The sequence below is a fragment of the Anser brachyrhynchus genome (genome assembly GCF_964034855.1).
Source record: "Anser brachyrhynchus genome assembly, chromosome: 8".
Classification (NCBI taxonomy): Eukaryota; Metazoa; Chordata; class Aves; order Anseriformes; family Anatidae; genus Anser; species Anser brachyrhynchus.
In genome coordinates this window covers 29,011,873-29,026,741 of record NC_137702.1, presented here as the reverse complement: position 1 = coordinate 29,026,741, position 14,869 = coordinate 29,011,873, and positions in this window count along the sequence as shown.

Sequence of the window (14,869 nt, the reverse complement as noted above, 5' to 3'; positions counted from 1 at the left end):
TGTAGCAAATCAGCTTTATCTACATCTTCATTAGTGCCAACAATTATGAATAATGAAATAGGAGAACTATGTAAATATTTTCATTGGACAATTACAGCTCTTTAATTAAGGTGGTAAGGGATGTTGAGGAGAGACAACCCCAACCCAACATTGCCTAGCAGAATGGTTTTCAGGTCTGAAGCAGCCTCAGAAGAGAGCTCCACACAGGAAATGCCTAGAAATATGAAACAGTCACGGAACTTTGCTAGTGTTTGAAGCATGTTTGAACAATAATGAACACTGCAGTCAAACACCAAACATCCACAGTTGGTGCCCGGTAGTAACTCATTTTATCCAAAGCAGAAGAATAGAATTCTACCAACTTTTCTACTCTTTTGTTGATGAATACATAAGAGTAGGAGTCAGAAAGTTTTAGTTATGAAAGACACCTGTGCAAATAGCTTGTCACAATTTGCTAATTCGAGCAAAATACTATACTTACAACACATAATGTTTTCTTTTAAACGAGCAAATATTTAACATGCACTGAGATCAGAGCCTCAGACTAACTAATTCGGTTAACTAAATCATTCAGTTTTCACTCAAGCTCAGCAACTACAGTCTGACTCCCTTGAAAACTCCCCAACTCATAGGATACCTACATGACCCTAAAGTGCAAGTATGTTCTGCTCTCTGAACTGTAGGTTTAGCTCCATCATTGCTACCCAATTTTCTAACAGAAATTAGAAATTTCAGAGAAAATGCAAAGAGATTGTTATAACAGAAATAAGTTTATCAGGTGGAAGCTTTTTTACTGGAAGCTCCTTCACTGACCTACCAAGCATAAGTCTGCATCACAAAGCACGTCTTCTGACAGTAACTTTATGCAAGTGTTCAGCCCAGAATTCTGAACATCATTAAAGACCTTCCCAAAAGACTTTTGTTATACAGAGTAGTTGGATGATGAAAAGGACACAGTGTGGTTCTAAGTATTTTATTATTTCAGATTCTTTCCTTATATGTACAGTCCCAACTACTATATTTGTCTTAGATGGAAAAACTAATTAATTTTAATTACTGGAAGGAGTAGAGATCAGTATCTGCCAGTTTATTCTTCTTTTAAAGGATTACCCAACTGCTGTGCAAGTTATTTAGAGGCAGCACTGTGAGGAGACTGACCTGAATTAATTCACACAAGAACAGGCCTTAACTAAATTATGACAGAACAGTATGAGGAATAAGTGAGAGAGAAGGTGACAGAGCTGAAAATAATCATGTTTACTGCAATGTGATGAGCAGCTTTAGACAAGTAAAATATTGTGTACTGAAAAGCAATAATAAAGGTAGAATGCTTAGGAGAATCACAGAACCACAGAGTGGTTGAGGCTGAAAGGGACCTCTGGAGGTCCTCTGGTCGAACTCCCAGCTCAAGAAGGGAAACCTACAGCAGGTTGCCCAGGCATGTGTCCAGGTAGCTTTTGAAGATGTCCGTGGAGGGAGATCTTAAAAACCTCTCTGGGCAACCTGTTCTGGTGCTTCATCAGCTACACAGTAAAGAAGTGCTTCCTGATGGTCAGATGGAACCTCCTGTGGTCCAGCTGGTGCCCATTGCCTCTTGTCCTGGCACTGGGCACCACTGAGAAGAGCCCGGCTCCATCCTCTTTGCACCCTGCCTTCAAGCATTTGTATGCCTTGATAAGATCCCCTATGACCCTAATCTCCTTCAGGCTGAACAGTCCCAGCTCTCTCAGCTGCTCTTCATAGGAGAGGTGCTCTAGACCCTTGCTCACCTTGATGATGAAACTGCTATGGAGTTTGAAGCTGTGTATTTACTTAGTTGTTTTCTGTTTTTTGCCTTTAGAAATATTTGCTGTCAGAATAAAAATACTGCTCCCACCCTCCAAGATCTCTAGACAACTTTTGTTTTATTTTATGAATTAGTCTCCGAACATCTAATTAGCTATTTTCTACTTTACTTTTCTGTTGTGGAATGGAATACTGAATATGCTAAATCTTCACTTAAATGATTTTTTTTTTTAATGTAACTCACCATAAACCTCTGGAAAATACTCTTCAGTATAGTAAACTGTGATTAAGAATTATTTGTCAGGAGACATTTTAATTCAAGGCAGGAACTCCAGCAATATCTTATTTTGAATGTGTTTTTAATGAATAGTTTTTTCTTTAAACTATATTACAGGCTCTTAATTATCTGTTAAAGTATAATAAATTATTTTTCAAGACATTTCAAAAAAGATTTTAAGCTTGTTTATTCTAAAATAAAATAGTGAATTTACAGAAAAATGCATAGCCAGAATTGGAAAATTCCAAAATTACAGATTCCACAGCAGTTTTGCCATATTGATCTATACCGGACATTTTAGTGCTATGATACAAGGGCAAATTAAACGGCTCCAGTACTTTCTTATTAGCCTTTACCCTTACACATAGTCCTACTATGATCAATCACATGTAAGAATAAGTTGCCATTGCAAATGTTGCACAAAGGCTTAGCAGTGTCTCGTTAAACAACATAAATGAGATTTATCTAAATCTGTTATTTGAAAGGCATAAGAGGGCTTGGCAACTAATATCCCACTCACTTTTAGTGAGGCATAGGTGCCTGTTGCCTTTAGAAACCTAAGAAGATCCCAGACTAAATAGGTATCATAGACGAGCAGTTAGTCAATGGATTTAAATTGCTTTTGAGAAAAATTCCTAAATAACTTCATTTCCTGAATTAAAGCACGGTTAATGGCAGTATTTCACATTTACTTCCTCCTTTAAAGTAGTTCCTAGACATATCAACGAGATCAACTTCTAATTGTAATGAAAAGTGTATTGAGGTCAGGCCATCATGGGTCAAATACCAGTAGGAGATTGCTGGGAGATGGTTTTCTGCTTGTGCCTGATGAACTAATAAAGTAGTATCAGGTCTTTGCTGCAACACATAACCAGAAAAGATTACTTCTATTGAAGTTTCCACACCACCTCATCAACTTTCCCAGTGCAGCATAAAGGTAGCTTGAATACCTAATTTATGACTGTGGAAGTCAGTTAGATCAAAGCACCGAGTCTGTAGGTGTTTATGTCCTTCACTGGATGTAGAAATCTGTTTTTCCCATCTGAGAATTGTTCTAGTCATAAATACAATTTCATGCACAATGTTGGAACTGCATAACTGACAAACATTACTGTTAGGTTTTGTAGCCTGAATATCTTTGTGATACTCCATGCTTCACAGATTTAGCATTAATATTAGTTCCCTAATATCACTGAATTCAGTGGGGCTGTGTGTTATGTAATATAATCCTTAGTTGGAAAAATATTGATATAATCTAACTCTCAATGACAGAGCTAATGACCTTGGGAGGACCTTCACAATGACAGAATAAATCACACTGCGTAAGTGGGGCATCAATAGCCTTCTCAAGTAGAAAACAGCATGGAAGGACCTGAGATAGCCCCTACTCCACCCCACTGCCCTCAGACAGTATCAGCTATAGTTAACAATTCCTGTGAGATGCATGCCTGACCTAGTGATGGACAAGTTCAGTGACATAGCGTAGGAGTTCTGTTGATTAGTACTCACATAGCATAAACTAGAATTGTCAAAATACACTGAGACCAAACTGTCGGCCTCCACCTGAGATCAGTAGTAATGCACCTTTGATGGGACGGGAGTTTGATCTGCTCTGTTTTGTCAGGTGTTTCTCTTCCTCCATTAGCCGACAGCCAGATACAATCTCTATATTCTTCTGTTAAGTCTACTGTCTTCACTGTTTGTCTGTCAGCTCCATACGTTTAGCTAAAAGTATCCCAGTGCAGCTGTCGTATGTTGTTTTGAAATCCAATATTGCTGGCACTGTATGTACAGTTCTGACAGCCTTCTCTTGCACGTGAACTATGGTGAAATTCAATTTTCTGCTGTTATTGGAGATGTATTGGGAAAAAGTAGATGGTAATGTGGGACACATTGACTCCCTATCAGCTTCTTAGAGCACCGGCACTGCAATTCCATAACTTAAATCTTCCTTTTCTGAAACTTATGGTGAATGTACCAGAGGCCTAAAGATTCACAGTTCTGTTTTTCCATATATTCAGATGCTATAAATACGTAGACCAAAAAATGAGCTTAGCATTCTCTGCATTTAACATACATGCATGACTTACACTCAGTGATCATTGCAGCTGGTTGTATTTTCAGTTTTCCAGTATAGATTGGATATTGACTGGGAGGAGAATAAGAATGTTTAATTACTCAAATTTTTTGAGACAAACAATGGAACATTCCTTTGATCATCACGTGTCTGCTCTAAAGTTTCTACTGAGAAATCTTCATTGGTGGAAAAGCAATTTATGGGATCCAAAAAGGTCTGTTCTTCCCAGATCATTCTCATTTGTGATAATCTCCAGGTAAGTATTTATAATTGGCATGTGGGGTATCTGTTTGTGTACCAAGTTGAACAAAGAGTGCTCAGCGTAATTAAATTATGAGTTTCCATTATGAACAGTATAATTATGTTATAAGTAGACATGAATCTGCATGGACATGATCCTGACTGGGTTTAAATACAGTTGCTATATACTGTGAAACTATGACAGTAAAGAAAAAGGAGAGAAAAACGAGAGGAAGTTAGAAGTTTGCAGCAGTTTCAGGCTGTCAATTTTGTGATTTAGCAGCAAATCATTTTAATCATAACTGCTTGCTTAACAGTAAAAATGTAATTTCCTTTAAATTGTAGGGGGGGATGAAGGTGGCTACAAATATTTCCTCACAGTTGTGTGAGATTAAAAAAAATCCTATTTGTGAATTTTGGTACTCCAGTATTTTAAAATTTGTTGTGAAGATAATACTTTGGTATTTAAAGACAACAGTGGACATTGCTGTCATTACAGTCTTAAAAAAGGATGTTTAGAAATGTATAGTGTTATTTCTTGTAAACTTGTTCCAGACTGTATCAGCATAGTTACCATTTTTACTTAAGCAGTTTCAAAGTAAAAACTACCATTGCAAGGGCTGCAGAAATATGTGTTCACAAATACATTAATCCAGCTATGTGCACCACAGTGAGCAAAGATTCCTTGTTGTCTTGGAAATCAGTAGGCCTAGATAGCTCTTTTGGAAGAAACTACGAATATGAGTGCTAAAGAGCTGAAAAATACACATATTTAGTTGATACTCTTTCACAGATTTTTGCAAAGACTTCAAGTACTCCTCTACCCTCCCCACTCCCCACCCCCAAAAAATAAAGCTTTTGTCCTCATAATGAAAATTTTCCTGTGAATTAAATGTGATTTTCTACACAGCTGAAACAATGAATTTGGGTAAGCACCAAATTCCACAATCAAATTGTATCACAAACATATTGAATGAGTACAGGAGAAATGGGTATATTTATATCTGCTTAATTCCTGTATGTGCACATTTGTGTAGGAGGGAAGCAGTAAGAAAAATTTCCCAGTCATACTAAATATTCTACTGTCTACTTAGAAATATTTGTTTTTGTTGCCTGTTAAATTCTTCTTCCTTGATGTAACATGTATCAGTATTGACACCCAGTGGCTAGAGACTTATCTCATGTTAATTCACTAATATGGATTCAACTCACTTTCTGCTTCATAACATATTAAGACTGAATTTAAGTTAGTATCTATATTTTCATGCTCACACACATACAGGCACGCAGGTCTAGGCAGAGAGAAGGAGATTATCCACTTCAGATAAGAGTATTAATGGAGATATTTTCTGTAACACAAAATGGCATTTGGATGTCCATCTTCTTTTAACATTCAACAGGAATTAGCTCCTGGGCTGACATTAATGCTGGTGAAAATCTTCTCTTATATACTGTCCTTGTCTGGTTGCAATAAGTAAAGAAACGTTGTTCCTGCCAGTCAAACAAGACTATTTCTTGCTAGAACTAAAAAGTCTGTAAGAACTACAAGTTTCATGTCAAAAGAAAAAAAAAAAGGAACTACGCACACACGCACCCCCACCTCCAAAAAAAAAGTATATTTATCCTGTTATTTTACACAATTCTCATGTTAGCATATATAGGGTTGGTGTTTAATATGATCAATGATCTCTTAATGTTTTCATTCTCTAAGCCAATATTATTGAACAAAAACTGTAGATAGGTATGTTTGTAAGAACTGGAGCAATGCTTTAGAATACAGGAAGAATTTAAAGACCGAGTGCACATAAATAATAGCACTTTGCATAGATGTGATACAAGTCATGAGGAGGTGGAAGAGAAGAAGGTCTCATCTTCCCTTTGTGAGGACACTGGAACATGAGCAAGAGTTGTGACCACTGCAATGGCAAGAAGAGAGGTTCTGGTCATTTTGGGGAAAAATATTTTTTTGTTACCCTAAGTTCTGAGCAGGATTGTATAGTTTTCTTGTTCTACTTACTTCAAAGGTCATAATATATACCTAGAAGATGACTAGTGTACACTATAGACAATATGCATAGACTGTTGCAAGGCAAGCCTCTAAGAACAATATTTGGTTCACAAAAGCCTGAAGCATGACTTTAAACACTTGACAGATTTTGCTTATGTTTTACATCTAATGTGTTTGTTGAATACATGAATCCCACCTAAGAACAGTATGGTGTCGTACCAAGAGAATGTGCCATTAATGACTGTACTTTAAGCTGCATGAATTTTGAAAAACAGGAAATGTCTTCTGAATATTTTGTCCTGTTATACAATATGTTGTACATATGTATGATATGCTGTACAATCATTCTAATTAATTCTTCAGTCACTATTGTGAACTCTTCTCTAAATGAAGCTATTTTAGAATAGACCAACAATAAATCTTTTAGCCTTGCTGATAGCTTTGCTATGAACAGGCCAGCCATTGGCAAGGAAATACGTGTAATTAGAATAGTAACTGATGTGGATACCTCAGGTGACATATTCATGGATTACCTGCTTAACGTGAATACATTAACCCATGAATTTTTCAGTGTTGGAGAAGAATCATTACACTCAACAATTAATCATTTGTCTTGAAAATCTGATAAACCCTTAGGAAGAAGACATTGCAGTAGACAGAATAAGCTGCATAAATAAAATCCTTAGAGTGAGCATCAGTTATTACCTTTTAAACCAAATGAAGTAAAACTACTCACTAACATGTTCCTGCAGTAAGAGAGAAATGAGCTTGCCTGTATCAAGAACCTACCATTATAAAAAAGTTAAATGAAAAAATGAACATACGTTAGGGAAATACGAATGAATGTATAGAGACACTATGATTTCAAGACCTGGTTTCATATTCCTCTTCATTCCAATTTCACAATATTGTTGTTAAAAATAAAATAAAATGTATATATATATATATCAGTGTTAATCACTACAGAAATAAAAATAAACATTCAAATACAAATAAAATTTGAAGTGTTTTCCATCACAGTTATACCTGGGAGGAATATTCATTACTGCTTGTGACCAAGAAAGGAAGTGAAAATGCACATGACAAAGAACAAGGTTGTTTGTGTCCTTCCCATTCACTGGTTGAACTATATGAAATGGTAATGGTCAACTAATACCCATGCACTGCTTATGTTTTTTAATTCTTACGTGATCATAAGTTATTATGTATTACTGACATTAAAAATATATTACAAAGGTGTCTTAGTTGTGTTTTTTTTTTTTAATTTATTTTTTAAATACTCTTGAGAACTATGACTCAATATCAACTGGACGGAAGGACAGAATTTCATTTCATTTCATTTCATTTCATTTCATTTCATTTCTTTTCCCTAATCGTAAAGTTAAGCATTACTTTTAAATGGTTCGACTTTGAAGATGGCCCCTGAATTTCAGCCTGCCTGCTCTCTGAGTTAAAATAACTGGATTTCAGCCAAATGAAACCAGGCAATTTTCCAGAGTTTCCTGTCTCTAGAGTTTTATAGTGGTTGACTTTTGTCCTTGGAGGGAAATGCAGACGGATTTGAGCGAAGTGTAGTGAAATTTGTGAGGATATTCCTATATCTGCCTTTAATGTCAGCTTCAATGTCTTTATTTTAGCCTTTACAAAGAACTTTAGTTTTGCCCTTGGGCCATCATGGACAGGGAACCAAGAAGTCATCTTTCATTATTTTTCTCCAGTGCTTCAAAACCAGTGTGTTCAAAATATACAGAAATATTCACCAATAGTCTTTTTTTTTTTTTTTCCATGTAAAAGGTGAGTGAGAAGAACTAGTAGAGGTTAAGTTTTATCACTTTCAACATTTGTCTTCAGAACTTTCCCTGTGTCTTTTCCTCTTTTTATTTTTATTTATTTATTCATATCTCTGAAGACATTACAATTATTATGTTTTGTGTGTGGTACGCCTCACCCCCACACACTATTCCAAAAGTCTGATACAAAGTTCTTAGATCAAAAAATGCATTTTTTCCAATGCTACAAATGCAACAGTAACCATTTCTAAGGTAATACCAGGCCGTTAATTAAAAATACTTGTAAAATATAGTAAAAATACTAATGCAAAATAATGTTGCCTGAAGGAGCAATAACATCTGATAAACAGTGTATATACATTCAGCAGCCATTGGGACCCTGCTTCTTTTTGTCTTCTGAAGAGGTTATGGAAGGAAGGAAAGGAAGGAAAGGAAAGGAGGGAGGGAGGGAAAGAAAGAAAGAAAGAAAGAAAAAAAGAAAGAGAAAGAAAGAAAGGAAAGAAAGAAAGAAAGAAAGAAAGAAAGAAAGAAAGAAAGAAAGAAAGAAAGAAAGAAAGAAAGAAAGAAAGAAAAGAAAGAGAAAGAAAGAAGGAAAGAAGGAAAGAAGGAAAGAAGAAAGAAGGAAGAAGGAAAGAAGGAAAGAAGAAGGAAAGAAGGAAAGAAAGAAAGAAGGAAAGAAGAAAGAAAGAAAGAAAAGAAAGAAAGAAAGAAAGAAAGAAAGAAGAAAGAAAGAAAGAAAGAAAGAAAGAAAGAAAGAAAGAAAGAAAGAAACTCCTAAATGCTACTACTAGTATTCTTCAGTTCTACTTGCCCTAAAAGTTACTGTCAGCTTCTCAAACTTTTTCTTCAAAATAGTTTGAAAAATGATCCTGACAGCGTGTCAATGAACACAAATACTATGAAGCATAGTGCTTCTGTTCATAACACCTGTTTGTCCTTTATTCACTGGTATCTGAAAACAGATTTTTGTCTCATATTTAGGCAAGATCCCTCTTTTTGCAAAAACTAATTAGTTTTGCAATTTGAAAACCAGCAATGACATCATGTTCATTAAATGTATTACTTTTATTGTCTAAGTATTGTAATGACACTGTAAATAGAGCAAATACATTAAAGCAGAGCCAAAAATTTCACAGCATGCCATTGCTGGTCCCTCTCGTGAAAGTCAGAGATTTAAATGCCCTGTTTCAAGGCAAAATGCACACAATTGTTTTTTCAATATGAAGCCTGTTTCAAGTGTGACCATGCTACCATTCCTTGGAATTAGAAGGTGGTGTTATTTTCATGATTATTATATTCTTTGGCTTTTCATTCTATCTGCTCCATAATATAATTAGGACCATATCTAGTAGCAGCAAGATGAGTCTTCAAACCCTGTTGTGCCAAATATGCAACACTGAGCACTGCATGGGATATGTAATTGCTAAGCACTCTAAAGAGCATTCACTGCTTCACTGCTTGACTCCGAACTGGGAGGGGCTGCAAGCAAATTGGAAGACAAAAGTTGAATTCATAATGATCTGGACAAGTAGGAAAACAAATCTGAAAAATACTGAAGGTAATTCAATGAAGACAAGTGCAAAGCATCATGCTATTCAAGATAGGAATAATTGACTGCACAAGTAGAAGATAGGCATGCCTGGCTTGGCGATAGTTTTGTAGAATTGTAGAATGGCTTGAGCTGGGAGGGAACTTAAAGATCACCTGGTTCCACCCCCGTCATGGCAAGGATGCCACCCACTAGACCCGGTTGCCCAAAGTCCCATCCAGTCTGACCTTGAACACTTCCAGGGATGGGGCATCCACAGCTTCTCAGGCAACTTTTTCTAGTGCTTCCCTCTGAGTGAAGAATTTCCTGCTAGTGTCTAATCTAAATATTCCCTCTTTTAGTTTAAAACTGTTTCCCCTTGTGCTATCACTATCTGCCCATGTAAAAAGTCACTCTCCAACTTTTTCATAAGTCCCCTTTAAGTACTGAAAGGCCACAAAAGTGGCCACAAAAGTACTGAAACTCCCTGGAGCCTTCTCTTCTCCAGGCTGAACAACCCTGTCTATCCATAGGAGAGGTGCTCCAGACCTTCCAGTCATTCTGTTGTAAAAAGGAAGAAAAAGGCAAACTATAATGGGTATCGTCTAGTAGTATATAGTTAATACTTTTCAGTACAAGCTTTACAGAAGTTTCAGTGTTATCTTCAGGTGTGGGTACTAGACTGCAATAAAGAAAGGAAATTTTTAGAGTTGGAGAAAGGAAAAAGAGATTAGAGGAAAAGGGTAGATTAGAAAACAAGGTCTTGGAGGAAAGATTACAAACCCTAGGTTGTTTTGTTTAAAAAGCAATAATTTATGGCTGCTGTACGGAAGCCAATAGAATTATTCCCTGTCAGCTGCCTCTTGAAAGCCATGAGATTACACTTAACACCTGCCCCGCTTGTAATACAAAATATCATTTGAAGTCTTCTATGTGGGGACCCGCTCCTTGTGGCTTAAAATGGCTTCATGTACTTTCCTTCACATCTACAGGGGGCAAAGAACAGGGGAGTTATACCAGGTGAGCTGATGGGTGGGATAAACACATAACCTGAGATCGATTTACTATTTTTTGTTCAGTGGATGCACCTTGAGAAGACACAGTAAGTTTTCAGACAAAGATTTCTGCAAAGGAGGAGAATACATTAATCTCCATATTCATTGTTACGTAAGGGAAAACAGGAAAGGGCTTCAACTACAGCATGAAAAAATGTTGGTTAGACATTCTGAAAAGAATCTCCTTTCCAAAAATAGGGATTGTTAAGTATTGAAGTGGATGTTTCTGGGAAGGCTGTATCATCTCCATTACAAACATAGGATAGTTAAGAGTACGCTAGGGAAGAAGGGAATCTGTAAGGAATTGTTTAGGTGTATCTGGTACACGAGGTTTTTTTATTTGTTTTCTTTTTTTTCTTTTTCTTTTTTTTTTCCCCTTTTTCCTTTTCCTTTTCCTTTTCCTTTTCCTTTTCCTTTTCCTTTTCCTTTTCCTTTTCCTTTTCTTTTTCCTTTTCTTTTTCTTTTTTCTTTTCTTTTTCCTTTTCCTTTTCCTTTTCCTTTTCCTTTTCCTTTCCTTTTCCTTTTCCTTTTCCTTTTCCTTTTCCTTTTCCTTTTCCTTTTCCTTTTCCTTTTCCTTTTCCTTTTCCTTTTCCTTTTCCTTTTCCTTTCCTTTTCCTTTTCCTTTTCCTTTTCCTTTTCCTTTTCCTTTTCCTTTTCCTTTTCTCCTTTTCCTTTTCCTTTTCCTTTTCCTTTTCCTTTTCCTTTTCCTTTTCCTTTTTTCCTTTTCCTTTTTTTCCTTTCCCTTTTCCTTTTTTCCTTTTCCTTTTCCTTTTTTCCTTTTCCTTTTCCTTTTTTCCTTTTCCTTTTTTCCCTTTCCCTTTCCCTTTCCCTTTCCCTTTCCCTTTCCCTTTCCCTTTCCCTTTCCCTTTGTTTCTGAGTCACCTCTGTTACTAAGATTTTATTTATAAGGAACTGTAGGATTGGATCTGCCAGAGGAAGTCTACACTTGGAAAGAGAAACATGTTTCTTGTCTGCCGATTCTCATGCACACATTAACTGTTTTAGTGAAAACTGAAACAGTAACATTTCTACAATAAAACTTCATGGATATGTTCCAAGCCAGAAAATAGCTATGGGTGTCTGATCACATGTGAATTCTTTTAAATTAAATGTACTGACAATAAGGCAGGACAGTTGCATACATAGTGATGCAAGCCATCCCTATTTTTAAAGCTCAAAGGTGGCTTTATTAAAAGCCTATAGGACTTTCTGAATTAACAATTTTATTCCTTTTTGCTTTTAAAAGCAACTTTACTCTTAATTACATGTAGAGTAATGCAAAACAAATGCGGTAAAAAATTAGCCATCGGTTACTATTTTCATATTGATATACTTTTCTACTATACTCTCAAAGGAAAAAAATATATTTAGTTTCTTTCATATGTATTTTACCAGACTAACTTTAAAAAAGACATTTAGTGAATCAATCACTGGTGTATTCTGGCAAACAGACATCTAAGTAACATAATATCAGATAATAAGAAACTGACATTTATCATACTGACTGATTTTTCAAAACATTCAACTACACCAAAACTAAGTACTATCAATCTTTACGTGATATATAAACCTTCCTAGGAGCATATCCTAACAGAGTAATTTCAGATGGAACCTACTACTTTCTTATTCCTACCACTCAAGTGCTTTTATTGCCATGACTACCAACAGCTTCTAACTTCCTTCAAGGTTGAATGGGAAAAGACAATGTTTTGAAACTGGGCAATGTACTTCCAAACAAACACAAAGGGAAGGTTTTTCCATCTTTTTTAACGGTGTATACATTCAGTACATAATTTTTAGCAATACTAGTTAATGAAAGAATGACTATCCACTGATTAAAGATATATGAGAATGAATAATTATTCATGTAAATCTGTAGGTTTATTATGAAAGAGATTTACTCTACCGCTGAAACATCTGTGTCTGGGTAGGGAGACTGAAGTAGAAAGAAATGGCTCAGTCCTGCTTAAGCTGGTACATGCAACTCAAAAAAGTGGGACGTTTGGGCTGGTCTTAAGTCAAGGTGGGCTATAGGCAACTGATTTAGTTCGTCAAAACTGTTAGCCCAATAACCATTAAGGCATAGATCTTACAGTTACTCAAGTTCCTATACATGCATCTCTGGGCATGCAGTGAAACTGGTACTTTGGTGCAACTGGGTGAAAAAGCACCACTTACCTGTTTCTAAACCCAGGTATGCCTAGGTTTCTTTTTCTTGGGGTTAGCAGAGCTCGCAGGGTCCACAGGAGAAATGCAGAGAGCTTTTGCCTGCAAAAGGCTTGTATATGCCAGACCACCTGCAGCAATTTTCCACTGAGTTCCCGCTATAGCTTCACTACAACCTTTACTGGGGAGCTGGGGTAAGGAAGGGGGGGACACGGGAACAGGAAGGTCTCTGGAAGCAAACACAATGTCCAAGAGGGAATTCAAGACAAGTGGACAAATGGGGATATCTACTGTGTTGGAAATATACTTCAATTACTTGCTTGAGTCTCAGCAGATATAAGAAAGAATTAGACTGTTCAATCTGGGTCAGGAAAAGTGGAAAGAAACTGAAAAGGAAAAGAAAAAAAGAGAAGAAGGGAGGAAGCATTTTTAAGGATTTTGTTTTTGAGAAGATTCAAGTTTATTGTCTCCTGGACAGTATATTAAATCCCTTGATGTGTTGAGTGGCTTGTGAAGGGTCAAAATGTGATTTAGAGGTGAACTTTTCCCTTTATTCAGGATAAAGGGTGAGATTTCTGTGAGCTTGGTTTGACCAAGTCACAGATTAATATGATCAAAGACACATCTCTGCTTCCTCTGCTTTAATTATACTTTTGCCTTTCAGATTACAGGTGTATCAACTGTCATTAGAAGGTCGCAGAAGAAGTTTGTGACAAGAAGCAATACCCACAGCTATCTGCTCTTGGGACAGAAGCTTTCAGGCTAGCAGGGAGTCAGCTGCGGACAATTAATTTCTCCGGTTCAGAGCAACTACAGTGAGGTGCTAGAGAGTTTTAGATTGTTTTTGGAGAGCAGGGTTTTGTAGAAGTGGGATAGAGTAATTCTCACTGTTTGATTAGGTTCACCTCTTTGTATTTTAAAATATTGCCTTCTGTTTGAGCATCATCCCATTCTGCTAGCAGCTTATGTAGACCAAGTATGAAGAAGAATAGGATTTCTGATGCTTTTTCTTTTATGGTGAAAGAATCCTGTTTATGTAGGTTTGGATCTTGTTTTGCAGTCAGCATGCTATAGGGCATACTGAGATTTAACTGCACCCCATAAATAGGACAACAAAATGCATACAAACTAGACAATTTAGGGGAAGGTATAGCAAGCTTATTTATGCATCCCGGCATGTCATTTCATGTGTTTCATCTCTTTGCAGCCTTCATAGATTTACTTTTCTTTTAATGTATTGCTCATTCTGGAAGTGCTATTTTTTTTGTGCCTTGCTTGCAGTTAATTTTAAAGGCCTATCTTTAACTTGTATGGACTGGAAAGAGAACTGAACGGGGGAACAAGGATATAAGCTCCTTTTTCTCCAAGGTGAGATCTTTGAAATCCCACTAGCCATTTCTAATAAACAGCAAAAAGAAGTAATAGCAGATTTTGTCAGGATTAGCATGCAAAACACTCTTACATTTGCTTGCTGCAGCTAAAAAACAGGCTACTGAATTCAAACCAATGAAGTAATGAGAGGATAGTTGCTAAAGGAAGAAATACACGAGAAGTATAACAGACTGCCAATTGAAGACAAATGTATTTGAAGGCCAAAAGAATAGAGAATAATTTCTAATTTTAAATTAGAAATGCAAAAAGTCATTTATGTCTAAACTAAATATTATCATTTCCAGTTACTTAGATAAATAGCACAATTCATCCAGCTATTTAACAGCATCCTAGGGTGAACTGGTGATGAGTGAAGAGTGAGAGGTTCAGCTCAGCTTGCCTACAGTTTTAGAGCTTCTTCAGTAAGGTTTACACAGCCAGTCTGAAACTGAGAATCAGACTCTAACAGGAAAATGAAGACATCAAAATCATTAGGCTCAACATGTAGTCTACAAATCACTAATTGTCAGAAAAGATAGCTCTAAATCCATAAGGACATTAATCATTCTGTA